Source organism: Nomascus leucogenys, chromosome 11, assembly GCF_006542625.1.
Source record: "Nomascus leucogenys isolate Asia chromosome 11, Asia_NLE_v1, whole genome shotgun sequence".
Classification (NCBI taxonomy): domain Eukaryota; kingdom Metazoa; phylum Chordata; class Mammalia; order Primates; family Hylobatidae; genus Nomascus; species Nomascus leucogenys.
In genome coordinates this window covers 99,680,800-99,697,057 of record NC_044391.1, presented here as the reverse complement: position 1 = coordinate 99,697,057, position 16,258 = coordinate 99,680,800, and the positions used below count along the sequence as shown (strand labels likewise).

General features: G+C 38.0%; 1 protein-coding gene across 1 annotated transcript in view; it reads right to left on the bottom strand.

The window, feature by feature from the left end:
• Positions 1 to 14,755, bottom strand: part of KCNMB2 (potassium calcium-activated channel subfamily M regulatory beta subunit 2) — a 302,321-nt gene extending 287,566 nt beyond the window's left edge. The window contains exon 1 of the mRNA XM_003256483.3: positions 14,342 to 14,755. The gene's annotated coding sequence lies outside the window, so the exon portion shown is untranslated. The remainder of the gene's footprint in view (positions 1 to 14,341) is intronic.
• Positions 14,756 to 16,258: the final 1,503 nt, after the last annotated feature.

The window sequence follows — 16,258 nt, the reverse complement described above, 5'->3', positions numbered from 1 at the left end:
GTGGAAAATGGTCTCCCGCTTTGTCATTGAATTCAGATCCAAAATCACAAAATCCAAAGCCCTTCCTTTGAATTCTCTGTAATATATGACATGATTACCCACCTCATCTTAATAATAAAAACAGGAGTCATTTATTGAAATGCTACTATGTGCTGCACTGTGCTAGCCATGTGGCATACATGATTTCATTTAACTTATACAAAGCCCTTGTGTGGCAGGTATTCAGATCCCATTTTACAGAGGAGGAAACTGAAGCACCGAGATGCTAACTAACTTGCTCAATATCACATAATTGCCACACTAGTGGCAAAAAAGAGATTGGAACCCTGCTAATACTGATGTTCCTTCTTAGAGCTTTGTTCTTTTCTTAGCTTCTGTTCGTAATATTTTTTCTGTCTATTAAAATATCCAAAGCACTGTGTACCTTTGTATGGCATTCGTCTCACTATCTCACTCCTAACTCCTGGGAACTTGACATACCTCTTGAATAATGTATAATCTTTAAGGACCTCTTTTATTGTAATGCCTTCGTGGGGCAAATCTTTTTTTTTTTTTTTTTTTTTTGAGACGGAGTCTCACTCTGTCACCCAGGCTGGAGTGCAGTGGCGCTATCTCGGCTCACTGCAAGCTCTGCCTCCCGGGTTCACACCATTCTCCTGCCTCAGCTTCCCGAGTAGCTGGGACTACATGTTCCCCCCACCATGCCCAGCTAATTTTTTTTTTTTTTTTATTTTTAGCAGAGACGGGGTTTCACCGTGTTAGCCAGGATAGTCTCGATCTCCTGACCTCATGGTCTGCCTGCCTCGGCCTCCCAAAGTGCTGGGATTACAGGAGTGAGACACTGCGTCCGGCCAGGCAAATCATTTTTTAACAAAGGAAGTATTAGACAAAGAATCTCTCCTTGGGGTTGCAAAGTCTGAAGATTAAAGTAAGAATCTGAGAATGACATCAATTCCTTAGTTGATTTACTTGTATAGCCAATATAACAGTGACCTTATCAAGGTAAGAGTTTCCTTTAAGTTAACTGGTCAAGAGGTATTTTTCTTTTCATAAATAATGCAAGGGGATAGAAAGATAGCTGAAGAGAAAAAAATATGCATACTTTTTTTATAAGTTACTTTTGGAAACATTATGTTATTCTGATTAATGACAAAGAATTCCAGCCAGGGTAGAGCGTAATGTGATTTAGATAAACTCTAGGTAAAATAACAATGCACAGGAGAGAAATTTGAGCAAGTTTGCATGATGCTCAGATGGACCATAAACAAGAGACAATGAATGTTGTTACTTATCTTGTTGACCTTTATTTAACAGAACTCTCTCATTAGAAAAGAGCTTGCTTTAGCTTATTGTTAAAACTGCTGTGTGCTCACCTGCTTTGAAAAAGGAACAGGCAGCCCAATGTGGTGGTTCACGCCTATAATCCCAGCACTCTGGGAGGCTGAGGCAGACGGATCACCTGAGGTCAGGCGTTCAAGACCAGCCTGGCCAACATGGTGAAACCTCATCTCTACTAAAAATACAAAAAAAAAAAAAAAAAAAAAAGCTGGGCATGGTGGTGTGTGCCTGTAATCCCAGCTACTCAGGAGGCTGAGGCAGGAGAATCGCTTGAACCCTGGAGGCAGAGATTGCAGTGAGCCAAGATTGTGCCATTGCACTCCAGCCTGGATGACAGAGTGAGACTGCATCTCAAGAAAAAAAAAAAGAAAAGAAAAAGGAAGAGGCAAGGTAAGCCCTGAGGCAGACTGTTTCCCTTCTTTTCTCTCTTCTGTCTATTTCAGAGTCTCTCTAATTCTTCTCTCTCTTCATGCTAATAGGGATAGCATTACTATATTCATTTATATATTCAGTGGGCAATATGTGTAAAGTGGATGTAAAGCATAGTATACAACAATATTTTATAGAAAAGCGTACTAAAATATAGAGAACCACCAGGTATAATGAAATTTCCATTTTGTTAGTGAAAATAAAATATTACCCATTTCATATTGCTTATCTTTTTATGAGATACCTCTACTTATACTGACCAAAATTCTATAAAGTAAGTGACATAATCTCACTAAATAAGGGAACTCAATTATTTGCCCAAGGACATGTGCTAGATGGATTTTGAACTCTGGTCAACTTTCTTTCTATTCATCAATTCATCTTTTCATAAAATATAGTTCCTGTCTTCAATTTTGTAAGTAGAAGTAAAAAAGGAAAACTTATTTATACATATAATTATGTTACAAGCAAGTACCAAAAGGTAAAATCTGCTGAGTTCAAAGATTGGAGAGGCTCCTTCTAGCTTGGAGTGAAAGGAATAGAAAAGGAAGAGGAAAAATGGGAAAGGATTAAGGGGAGGCTTTATTTAAGAGGAACCATTGAGAACTGGTAGATTTTGACAGGTGAAAATCCGAGGGGAAAGAGACCTTTTCTGGAGGTTTGAAATGCATGGGGCTCAGGGACAGAGATATAAAGACATGATAGGCATGCTTGAGATACAGCGAGTAGTATAGTTTAGTTGTAACAGGGTGAGAGAAGGGAGGTAAGGATTAGGCTAGAAATTCACCTGGCCATCAGAAATCAGAGGGTCTTGACAAGCTTGATTTGCTTGGTTAAGTGAGAGCCAATGGCTGTGATGAGGGAAGTTCCATGATCAAGGTTATGCTTTGAAACTATTTATTTGCATGATCTATGCAGAGGAAACCCAGGGCAGAAAGAGATTGCAGCATTTTTTTCTCAAAATGTATAATATATAACAGATCTATCTATAGTATTTGGTAAATTTCCAGGCCTTACCCAAAAAGATTCTGGTTAAATATGGGCCACATGAATTGATATTTTTACAAAGCTCCCCAGATAATTCTCGTGCAGGTGATTCAATAACTACCACTTTGAAAAATATGAGAGTAGAGTTGAGGAGGTTATTTAGCAAACTATCTTAATAATCAAAGTGTGCCAGTAAAGGGGCTTTATTTGTCCATGAAGAGAAAAGTCACAGAAACAAAAAACATTTTGAAGGAAGAATCAGTAGGCCAATTAGGTCTATCATTGGAAAAGGATTCAAAGACTATTACTGGCTTTAATAGCTGGAAGATTTGTGGTACAATGAATAGAAACATGAGACAGTATAGATTTATTAGGTCTGATAAGAGTTTAATTTTACCAAGTGAATTTCGAAGTCTAAAGATGACAGCCACAGGGAAATGTCAACATAGGTAGTATACAACATAGGACTTGGGTTGGAAGAGCAAGGTTGCAGCTGGAGAGATGGCTTGGGTTTTAAGTGTGGATAGATGATATTTGCAGTTACTGAAAAAAGCTCTAAAGAGTAAGAGAAGATAAAGAATCCAGGAAAGGAGAAAAGATAAAAAGAACTATAAAGTAGGAGAGAACCTGGGAAGTTAAATAGTTAAACATAATTCAAGTCAAGTAAAGAGAGGATTTCAAGAATATACATGCGTACATACATACATACATACATACATACACATACACACACATATATGAAGTACAGGCAGTGAGTATACACTATAATTTTAAAATGTTTTTTGATGAAAGGGAACTGTAGTCCTTTTCCAGTGTTCCATAATCTCACCATCTATCCAGTTGTTTAACCAGAAATATAGCGTTATCCTTGACATCGTCTCTTTCTCTACCCACAGCTCAAATTTAGTCCATGAGCAACTCTATGAAGTGATTTTCTGTCTTAGTTCATTTTATGCTGCTATAACAGAATACCTGAGACTGAGTAATTTATCCAGAACAGAGATTTATTTCTTACACACCTGGAGGCTGGGAAGTTCAAGGTCAAGGGGCCAGTGGTGGAAAGTGGAAGAGCAAGAGAGCACACACACATAAGAGAGAAGTGAAAGAGGAAAGGGGGCCAAACTTATCCTTTCATTAGGGACCCACTTCCACAATAACTAACCCACTCCAGTGAAGATGGCATTAATCCATTCTTGAGGGCAGAGCACTCACGACCTACTCACCTAAAGGTCCCACCTTTTAACACTGTTGCATTGGGGATTAAGTTTCTGTCACATGAACATTGGGAATGTATTCAAATATAGCACTTTCCAGACACATATTCTTCTGGCCGTCTTTCCGCCATCTCACTGCTGCCTGGGCTAGGCTAGCATCATCTGGATTACTACAGTAGACTTTCATCTGGCTTCTTGGCATCCACTTTTGTTCTTCTCCATTTTGATCACAACATTGCAGTCATAGATACCTTTGAAAAGTGCAACTACCTTGTCAGCCCCCTGCTTAATACCTTGGATGGCTTTCCATTCCTCTTAGAATGATGAGCAAACTCATTAATGTGACCCGTAAGGTCTTGACTAGCATGGCTCTTTTCTACCTTTTAGCCTTATTTCCAAATACATGCTGCTGACTCTTGCTCTCCAGACACATTGACACTCTGTCAGGGCACAGTCCCCACTTACTCCCTGTAACAGGCTATAATTTAAAGGGTAGTAGGATGGAGAATGAATTTTTCAAATGTGTAGACACCTTAGGATGTTCATAGTTGAGGTGAAGTAAGTAGCTTCCTTTTTATCTTGTTTATTAATTTTCTTATTACTTCTCACTAGAATGTAAGCTGCAATAAACATACTAAACACCACCATGTCCCTGAAATCAAAATTACAACTTTATATGCTTATATGAAAAAAGACAGCTTTCTTCATATAGGCACGTAAATCAGAGCACATTTGTTTTCTTTATACCATTTCTTTTCACTTTCAGTTTAGCAAACTCTAAATCCACGTGTCAATGGGGAAATAGACCTACAAGACTGAGAAGCAGATTGTTATAGACATTCTCTAGCCAGTTTTCTGTGTACCAGTTCTATTGTTATATTTTCTATACCTACAAAAATTTTCTTATATTTGGGTATATGTTATCTAAACCTTCCTTCCCCTTTGTACATAAACTTTATTTCTCTCTCTCAACTTTTCTTTTGATTCATTCCAACAGAGAAATGAGTCCTGTGCTGTTCTATTTTTATGTTTTCAAAGCAAACAGTTACCTTGAGTTATCTACACAGAGAGCCTCACATGGCTGTTCCCAAGCACCACACAAATAAAACCACCATGAAGCAAAGTTAAACCAGTGAATGATCATCTTCACAGAGAGGGAAAAATGGGACTAATCCTGTTAAAATGTGATTAAAATGTGGCCTCTAAAGTTAGGTATTATTTTCTTCTGGATGTCAGGATTTTTTCCCCCCTTCTTCTAATTTACTCATTTGAAATATAGTAGGAAACAAACAAACAATCCAGAGACAACCAATAGTTCCAGAATTTCTACAGAAATAGAATCCCTCTGTAGGAGTTTTAGTTCAATTTGATGGGACTATACATTCTTCATATAGTCTAAAATTTTCAGATGCTTATGCAAAACCAAACTCAAGACATTCAAGAATTATCTCACGAGCAAGATTTACCAACTGCTTCTCTATCCTTCTCATAAAGTGCCTTATGCAGCATGTCCGGAATGATTCTCTGCATCTGATGCAAAGCAAGAAAGATTCTAGATTTGCATTTGAATTGCTGGCTATTTTTAACTTTCTCAGAGTTTTACTTTGAGAGATATTTTACCTTTGTGGATGAGTTATGGAGTCAGGTGCTTGACCTTTACCAGCTTTCCAGTGAAAAATCCAATGAGGAAAAGACTTCAAATGTCTTACAAAACCAAACTCATTATTTATGAAGTCCTGAACTGTGTCAGTGACATTCCCAGACACACATAGTGTAGTAAGGGCTTTTTTTCGAGAAATTTCCAAATTGAATCCTCTTTAGTAAGAATCCTATGTGGACTAATTTTGTAAATGATTTCCAATCATAGAAATGTCTGTGAGTGATAGGATTCTACAAACAAACAGGCAACATCAGAACTCACAAGCTGCTCTTTCCTTCCCCTTCTATAAGAGCCGTCTCTACACTGTGGTGTGCAAAGGGGATTCTGTGGAATTAAAACTTGTGTGGTTTCTGGAACCCTAAATCCCCAGTCAAGCAGCCTGGTAAATAAAGATAAGGCATTTACTTGATTTCCCTAATATGGCTTTACCTCAGGGGATAGGGTGAGGAGGAAGGCATATACTAATCAAGAGGTTGCTTTTAAAAAACCTATTGTATATATTTAATATAGTTCTAGTCACCTGAGATTTATAAAAAACATTGTTGCTGCTTTCAATGAGTTTGCAACCTAATTATTTGGCTAAAAATTCGACTTTAAAATTTTAGTTGCATATTTTACTACTTGCCTATTTTTTTTTCTCATCAGATAGATTTGTTGAAAACTGAAAATGAGCTCTCATGTCCAGAATCTTTTGGAGTTTTAATTTTACACTCAGGAAAACACCAAGATGACAAGGAATCTACATGTGGGATTCAGCTGACATTTTCCCTATTTAGTATAATGCTGGCAATTGTAAGCCAAAGCCCTCCTGTCCAGTATTATAAGTATCTTCTCTTTCTTTCCTAAGAAGTCAGCAGACTTGACATTTGACTGCTGATTCATTTCCTCCCCTCCCCAAAGCTGAAATTCTCACCCAGGCTCATCTGTCACCCTGGCCTTTGATGAGGAGGGGGTTTAGGCATTTGCTGTCTGGGCTGTCAAACTCAAAGTCAGCTTTGAATGGAAGGTCCCATCATGTGCTTTAGAAAAGTAGGGTAGTGGCTGTTGGCAGACAGCAGAGAGGAAGGGAGAGAGAAACAGTCAATAAGAGCATCTGATGTGGGCCTGGGAATATAAAGAGAAGAGGTGAGAGGACAGGTGAATGAGAGGTTAGTGAGCCCATGGCAGATCCAGGGCTTAATTATTATAAAATAATTCCCTGCGGCACTGTATTTCTGAGGTGTATGGTTTTTTTGACCATGTGGGCATTTACCCTTTTTAGGTCAAACTGGACACTAAGAAATCTACTATAGATATGATCGATTTGTTCTTTCAAGAAACACTTATTGAGCATTAACTACTACCATGAACTCTGCTAGGCACTGAAAGTACTGTGATGACAATGACCTAGTCCTTAACCTTTCAGAGACTTACAGTTTAAGGAGGGGTGGAAGGAGGCAGATAAGTGAACCAAATATCACAGCAAAATGTAATAAGGACCGTGGTAGAATTATGCACAGAGTACTCTTGCAACAAAAAGGAGCAACATATTGTGAAGATTAAGAAAAAAATCAAATCTTAAAAATCTGTGACATTTTTATGACAGTGACACATACACAATGTTGGAGAGAGATGCTAGTGTTGGGACCAGTTGCACTTACAGAGGAAGATTTGAGAAATTACAAAATATTAAAGAACACATCCCCCAAAATTCAACCATTAGTTACCAAGCTTCAGGAATCAGAAATTTGAGAAGTTATTTGGTACAGAATGAAGCTCAGAATTGACTGAAGAAAAGGAAAGTTTAACCTATGTAGTAGATCAGGATTTGAGAGTTTCCTAATAGTTTAATTGGAGGTAGTGATATTTTTATTGAGTGATTAAATGAAACACCCTTTGGATTCAAAAATTAATGCTAAATCTAGAGTAACTGATGAGGCTAATTGCCAATTTCATGCACGTTGTGCACTGAAGTCATTTGTATGATCGTGCATTCACCTGGTCAGTTTCTCAGGGTTTCAGTCAGTGCAGCCACAGACAGAGTGAAGACACTGGACCTGTTGAAGCTGAAGTCTGACAAGGCACTGGGTTGAAGTTCTGTCCCAGGTATGTGAATTATAAAATTAGGTTTGGTATCTCAGAGAGGCAGACATTTTCTGTGATTTTTCCAGAATTGCTTCTTTCATTTTGGGCCTAATAAGCAATGAGCAAATGTCATACATTTCAGGAAAATTGGTTTCTGGTTCTGGTCAAATGACTCTTAAATGACATCTATTGAATGAATTTGGAGACATGAAATGCCAAGAAGTAAAAACTAAAGGGGGCCTTTAAACCAAATCTCGCAGTATTATAATATATACAATTAAAGTTTATAGTTTCATCTTAGATAATAATAGTTTAATACAAATAGGTCATAGGCATTATGCACTAATTTGTGCCAAGCATGGTGCTAACACCTGGGCATAGGTTATTTCATTTAATCCTTGTGACCCCATCAATAATATACCATTACTGCCTACATTCCTTCTAAGGAAAGGGAGACTCAGGCAAGACGCAGAACTGGGATTCAAACCAAGATATTCAGGGCTGTGAAACTGGTTTTCTAATACTCCATTATACGGAGTGTCTAGAAAGGGCTTTCTTAATTTGTAAATTTGCATTAATTCAGATTGTTTCCTGGGAGTTTGAGTGTACTTTTGTTTAGGGAAGGAGTACATGAGACATCTGTATTGTTCAAATATGAAAGAAAATCCCATTCTTTAGATTTTTCCTTTAAAAAAATTCTCCTAACCACCAGTAGCCTTCAGTCATCAAATACATTAAAGAGAGTTAATCTAACATTCTATTTATTAGGAGTCTTTACAGCTGAATAGACAGTAAATTTTGATAGCATGGTGGCTCTTTGACCTTGAGCAATTTGAGTAACTTTCCTCCTTCTGAGTTTTCTTATCTGTTCAATGGAAGGTATAATATCTACTGCTGAGGTATGCTGTGAAGATTAAATAACAATAGTAATGAGATAACTATTACTTTTTGAGCTTCTCCTCTGATCCAGTTACTCTAATTGGAAAGTGGTATATATTATGACATTTAATCTTCAACCCAACCAGGTAGTTATTACTGTCACCAATTACCACTGAAGAAATGAGGCTCAGTAAGGTTTAAGAAACTTGCCCAACATCATGTAGCTATTGTTATATATAAAGTTTCGGTGCTGCAAAAGGAATAGCACTCAAATGTAAAATTTTCTTTTTAATTCTCAGCAAGACAAGTTACTTCTATAGAAGGCTGCGCCCTTACAGATGGAGCAATGGTGAGCGCGCACTTGGACAAGGGAGGGGAAGGGGTCCTTATCCCTGACACATGTGGCCCCTGCTGCTGTGTTGTTCCCCTGTTGGCTAGGGTTAGACCGCACAGGATAAACTAATTCCAACTGGCTAATTTAAAGAGAATGACAGGGTGAGTGCTTTGGCGGGAGTCAGGGCAGAGCAGGTAGCAGGTAATCTGAATGAGTTAGGGTGGGGCAGGTAATCGGAATGAGTCAGGGTGTAGTAGGTAATTGGAATGAGTCGGGGTGGAGTAGGTAATCGAAAAAGGTTGCTCTACGAGGAAGTTAAGTTTAAAAGTAGAAGGCAAAGAATTGAACATACTGATATTAATTCTTTGAAAAGAAATTTAGAACTCATATCTAACAACATGAAGTGAAAACGTGAGATTCAAACCAAGTTTATCTTGTCTTAATGCTTGTGTTTGTCTCAGATGCTGCATTCTTTTCACGTCACACTACCTCTTGACACTATAAAACATTCTAGAAATATTGGACATTATTATTTAAATCCAATTTGTACAATAAGATGATTGTATTTTAATTAATTAAAAAATGTATAAATGGTAGAGAGGTCACTGTTTAACAGAACATGAGATTGTACCATGCTGATTTTGAAAGTGTAAATGAATAGTACGATTATTGATTAGTATTAACTGATTCCTACTGCTGCACAGGCTACTGGGGCTTGTACACTTAGAAAGCCATACTGACCCCAATCATCCCTTCCAACTTGGTTTTACCATCCCTTTCCTCATCACTAGGGGAGAGCAAAGAAAATATAGGACATGTCAACATGTATAGTCATTTGTATAGGAGATCTGTGAAAATGTCCTTTTTGAAATAGAAGTCATCTTTTGGATAAGATCAAATTCAGGCAAATTGAATTTTTACTTGCTTTGACATGGATTGGAATCAGTGATGTGATTTTTTTCCCCTCTTGTGCAGGGAGGGGAAAGAAAACCATCTTGATAAATTTCCTTAACTTTCTTGAAGGTGCTCAGTATTTTTCTCTTTGGAAAAAGCAACAGAGTGTTATGACACAGAGCTCTGACTCTGAGGTTGAAAATCTTATACTTGGAATCTAATGCTACTAATGGATTTTGATGAAGGAAAACATTTAATTACTACATTGAACAATTTGTTCATTCATTTGACAATTGCTCATTAAGTGCCTACTACATAAGAGGCTCTCTTCTAAGTGCTATGAATACTTCAGAAAGTAAATGAAAATTCCTGCTTTCATAGAGTTTACAATTGAGGAGAAGGGAGATAGACAATAAAATCTTAGCACGTAACGTCCTGGGGGTAATACGGTATGCTATGGGGAAAAAGAAAGCATTGTCTGGGAATAAGAAGGGTACAAAGGGGTGTGATTTGAAAGGTGTTTTCAGGGAAGTTTTCTGACATTCAGCAGAAACCTGAAAAAAAGTAAAGAACTGAGTCAAGTGACTATGCAGGGGAAGAATTCTTTAGGCAGCAGGCAGAGCAAGTCAAAGGCTCTGAGGTTTGAGAGTGCTTGGTGGATTTGAGCACTAGCCCAGGAGGCCAGCGTGGCAGCAGTGGAATGGGAAAGAGTGGTAGCAGAAGGGTACAGGGAGGAACCAGATTATTCCAGGGCACACGGGCCCCTGTAAGATCTTGGCTTCTATCTGCAGTCATACAGAAAGACATTGGAGGCTTTTGAGCAGAAGGTATGACTTAACGTCAATATTGAAATGACCACCGGTGTTGGGTAGAGAATAGAACGTGTGGGTGGGAGAAGGGAGGCAGAAGTAAGAGACTAACTGTGAAAAATATGTAATAATGTGAGAGTTGGTAGTGACTTGCCCAGAGTGGTAGCAGTGGAAATGATAAGAAATAATTAAAGCTAGGCATAGTTTGAAGGTAGAGGCACTAGGATTTCCTGTGATGTTCGAAAGAAAGAGAGGATCACAGAGGACTCCAAGGTTTTTCTTCTGAGCAAGTGCAACAGTGAAGTTCCCATTTACACAGAATGAGAAAAATACAGAAGGAGGACATTTTGTGGAATTCCGAAATTTGATTTTGAACATATCCTGTGTGAGATGCCTATAAGACATTTAAGTGGAAATGTTATGTAGGTAGTTGGACATGTAAGTATGGAGGTTAGAGGAAAAGTCAAGGTTAGAGATAAGAATTTGTGAGCTCTCTGTATATGAGAAGTTTCTATGGGCTTGATACTTGATTGAACTCATTTAGGGCTTAAGTATAGCTCAAGAAGAAATTTATAGTTGATCCATGGAACACTCCAATATTTAAAGATTTAGGAAATAATGAGGAACCAGCAGGAGATTGAAAAAGTCTCTATTTATAAAATAAGGAGAAATCATACACACGCACACACACACACTCAACACACACTCTCTCTCTCTCTTTTTCCCCTTTTTTCAAAAACCTGAGTTAAGAGGTATGAGTCAGTCCCTGAAAAAGGATAATGCTGTTTTTCTTGAAGTACCAAGAAATCTAAGGATGAAGAGGATTTGACAATGGAATGGCATCTTTAATCAGTTGTGCTTAGACAAGCAAATGACTTTGGAATTTGAGGTGAAGACATACTACATGATATGCAGCAGGATCACGGGCAAAGATGGCAACAGGAGCTAGAGATAAACTTTTATGATATGTCTTATTCTTACTATTGATATAATAGATGCTCTTTGAAAAAAAAACAGCAACTGTGCAAATGTATGAAGAGAATAAAATGCACCAATTCCACCTCGCTGAGATAACTGCTGTTAAAATTTTGATGCATTTTTTTCTAGTTTTTTCATACACACATATGCATTAGCAAAATCATATATACATTCTTGCAGTCTGCTTTTTTATTTGATATAATAGCAGAAATATTTTTGGAAGCTTTATTTTTAATTATATTTTGATGAGAGGAAGAGATGATCAAAGGGAAGATTGTGTTAGTTTGAGAAATATCTGGTCCAATATCTTCCAGTAAAGTAGGATAATGACTGTCTGTGTATATAAGAGAGACAGAGAACAAGGACAACTCTGGATTCTAAGTGTCTTGGTGACTGATACGATGGCTGTGTTACCCATGGGGACTGAGGAAACAAGACTGACTAAAGCTGTGCTTATTTTTTGTATCAAGGGGGATTGCAGACTTGCTTTTTGCATAGCTGGAGAATTGTTTGTTTTTTATTACTAGATGTAGCAGAAGTTGAAAGAAAAAGATATCTCAAAATTTTTTGGCTGATATCTACCAGTGTAAACAGGCAATGAAATTAATTTGTGATACAAAGTAGATTGTTTTGACTAAATTACTTGGTTTGGCTTTCCTCACAGCTTACAAAGAAAAAAAACAAGCACCATATCTCCTCTATATTTTTCATGTTGTGGGTGTACAGTCCAGACACATATATCGTCAAGAATTAATACAGAAACTTTTTCCTCATCAATCTGTGAAAATTGTGAAAATTCATTTTAGTTTATCAGTAAAGTGTTATGAGCATAACCACAGCAAAATAATTTCTCCTGTTGACAACTTTCACAGCACGAATTGCCTGTAAAGTAAATACTTGATGCAATTAGATTCAGAAGGTATTGGTAAGACCAGAGGCAGTGAAAGTCCTTTTACCCTTAATGAAATTAATGAAAATAATAGAAATAATATCGATTTGTAAACCTCTAACAACAGTAAGTAAAATGTATGTGTGTATTTTTGTTTGTGTATTTTGTGCTCTCTCTTTCTATACATGCATTCTTGACTGGTCAGTTGGCTGGAGAAGGGACTTTACAAGGTCAAGGGCACACATTTCACTGGCCACATAGAAGCAGAAAACGATGTCACAGCTATCAAATGCACCAAGAATTCCATACAGTCATTTCGTGGACATGTGGTCTGGTCACGTAAAGACCAGCCAAGAGAGTTTGGCTGGTTCAGTAAAATCCACCACACTGTTAGGAAAAACAAACAGGAAACTTTAACATAGATGCTACCTACTATGGGGCAATGATTTCAACTTCGTATGTGGATTACAGTGTATATATAGAAGCTCACAAATACACAAACTCAACTGCATCAGAGAAGAGCAAAAGCCCTATTTATCCTTAATTGCAGTATTTAGCTGAAAACAAACATACTCTAATTGTCTTTCACTTTTATTTCTAGTTAATTCTGCATTAGTATGGAAGTTTTAGATGCATTTGAAGAATATTGCATTCTTTTATAAATTTACAATGATTTCATGTATCTGCCATTCGTTATAACCAATCTATACCTCAGAATATAGAGTTTTTCAGAATATAAAGCAACATCTTTACAGCTCAGAGTTTGTGAAGTCCACTGGGGAAACAACACAACAGCACCGAGAAATTCACTTACTATGTTTCTGCCACTTCACATTGAGGGTCATATGCAATGACAAAGACTGAAATTTGCACCATAGATCAAGTTGAGAAAACACTGGTTTCTGATCATTGTACTTTTGCCTTAGAAATCTCAGCTTGTGATTTCCTGACATTTCCTTTTCTGATTGTGCTATACCGATCCCATATAAAGTACAGAGCAGTATAATAAGTTCCTCTGCAAATCTACTCATTATCCACTGGACTTTGGAACCCAACTGCCCCTCCCATCTTTGAAGGAGAATTGTGTTTTTATGCTGCTCATTTAAAAAACAAGACAGAACAAAAAGGTAAATTGTCAAGTCTATAACCTCTAACGAATCACCATTTCCATCTGCAGCCCCGGCAGTTGTTGAAAAGCAAGAGCAGCAACCGAGAGAAAGCCCCTTCTTTTAGTCGAAAACTCTTATTCTGCTTAGGAAAACCATGAACCCAAACAGTGTGGGTCAGCTTTTCAATATGCAAAACGGACGAAGGTACCCAATTTTCTTTTATAATGGATTACATAGGAAATAGTTCTTTGTCAGGGAAATTAGTCATAATCTTCCAATTTCCCCTTTGAAAAATCAGACTCTGACCATCAAAACACATTGACTGTAGAAATAAAATATTTATCTAACAGGTTTCAAATCTTAAGGACCGCTTCCTCTTTATTTTTCTTGGACCTTTATGCCTTCCACCCACCAAAGTCTTCACTCAACCCTACCAATAGCCCAGCTGGCACCACAGATAAGAGGCAAAGTGTTTCCTTCGTGACCTCTAAGCATTCTACTCCACAGGAAAAGCAACGTGGAATGCACACTCAGCAGGCTACAAGCCTGGAGCCAGTTTGTCCTGGAGGCATTTCTGCCACAAAACATAATACTATCCACTGTGTTTTTGCTCTAAGCAGACCATCTCCCACTCCCCTCTCCCTCCTCTTGCTGCTTCTCACTCCGCACCTGGCTGCAATTCATGATCCGCACGCCACAGAACAAACAAAAAGCATGAAACAGCAACAGATTCCTTTGTTTTACATGCAAATCCTACCTCCGGTAGTTGTCACATCTTCCTCAAAAGCCACGCTTAATTTTTAATGACAGCGATCCAGTGCGGTCCTCCAAATAGCCACCGGTAATCATCATTACCTCTTGTGCCTAAAGCCTTTGTGGATCATTAATGTCACAACGCTTTCTAACTCATAGCTTTAATACTCCCTGCTCAAAATGTCTGAAATAGTTTGGAAGGACAATAGGAGTGACAGGCACGCTAGACAGCCATGCTTGAAATTAGTTATCTGGAGATCCGTTAAAGCTGCTTCATACTGTTTTAAAGCGTGCAGGAGGTAGGATTTATTAGCCTATGATAGGCATGCTGTTTCTGTTTTTATTAAATACTGTAATAGGCTGTCTGTTAGCAATGCTGTGATAGGTCCAACATCGCTTCCCCACTGCTTTCGAATTCTCATATTGAAAAGGGAGAGAGGGCTCACAGTCTTCCTTCCCAGACCGACATCGCCCTGCACTGGATCAGATTTCCAAATCCTCCTTAACTACAGGAGAGAGAGCCAAATAGATATTTTCGATATGGAAAGCGAACTTGGTAGTAAACACTCTAGGATTCTCCAAACAATTCTCTCACTCCCAGCAAGGGATTCCTGCTCTTCCCAGTTACAAAAATAAGTGTTCTCTGGAGTTAAGTATGAGAATCAATCCAAATAGGAAAAGTTCTCATTATTACTGAGATATGACTTCAGGTACACATGTACACAAAACCTCAAATTACAGATCAACTAGACCGAATGGATCATTCAGTGCATAAAGTGTTTATTTTATGCTGACTTACAAAGCTTTGTGTTTCAGGCTGAAGCAATCACATGCCATGCACAACTGTCAAACAGAAAGAATGAATGGTGGATGGAAAGAATGGGAATATGTATGCTATCTTGCTCCACTTTGGACAGTCATGATTATGGAAGATAGAAGAGGGATTTCTTAACATTGGTCACAGAAGAGGGTATCAGTTAGCTGGAAGTGCTACTCTGAAAAGTTAAGTACCTTTGCAAGTAAGGAAGCGGAGAAAGTTCTTAGTAGCTCAAGTAACATAGGGAACGTTTTATCCTCCAACTACCCAATTTATTCATTCTCTTCCGCATTTCCTTTCTTCCTGCTACCCCAGGAGCAATAGTTTTATAGTAGTTACTACGGAAACTAGATGGTCTGCTCCAGGGAAGGGCTTAAAGAGAGCAGCAGATGTAAGATGGATGGACATGTATTATACTGGCCTATAGAACTAAAAATGAGTAGCAATTAACAAACAAAAACTGCTACAAACTACTACAACAAAATATTGGAGAGAATGATTATAAATCACCACTATTTAATTATTGGTAGTTTTGTAATCTAGAAATGCTCTAATGATCAGTCATAGCATCCATTATTTTATTATATGTAATAACTGAATATCTGAATTGCTCAGATGTCTGATAAAGCAAAGATACTATTTCCTTTGCTCCTTTGTCCCTCCCTCCCTCCCTGTCTTCCTTCCTTCCTTCCTTCCTTCCTTCCTTCCTTCCTTCCTTCCTTCCTTCCTTTCTTCTTTCCTCCCTCCCTCCCTCCTTCCCTCTCTCCCTCTCTCTTTTTCTTTTCCTCTCTCTCTCTCACTCTCTGTCTCTCTCTCTCTCACACACACACACACACACACACACACACACACACACTCTCTCTCTGTCTCTCTCTCTCTCTTTCGAGACAGGGGTCTACTATGTAACCCAGAGTGTTCTCGAACCTTTCTTTTTCTAAACTCCTGGTTGTCAGTTTGAATATGCCCTAATGGTGTGTGAGTTTTAGTTGTTACTTGACTGGTTACAGTTTCTTCTCAGGAATGAAATGTGATTTAGAGGAAAACTCTCCTAGTATCACAAATCATAATTTTATTCTCTTTGAGTATCCTTATAGTGGTTTTCCT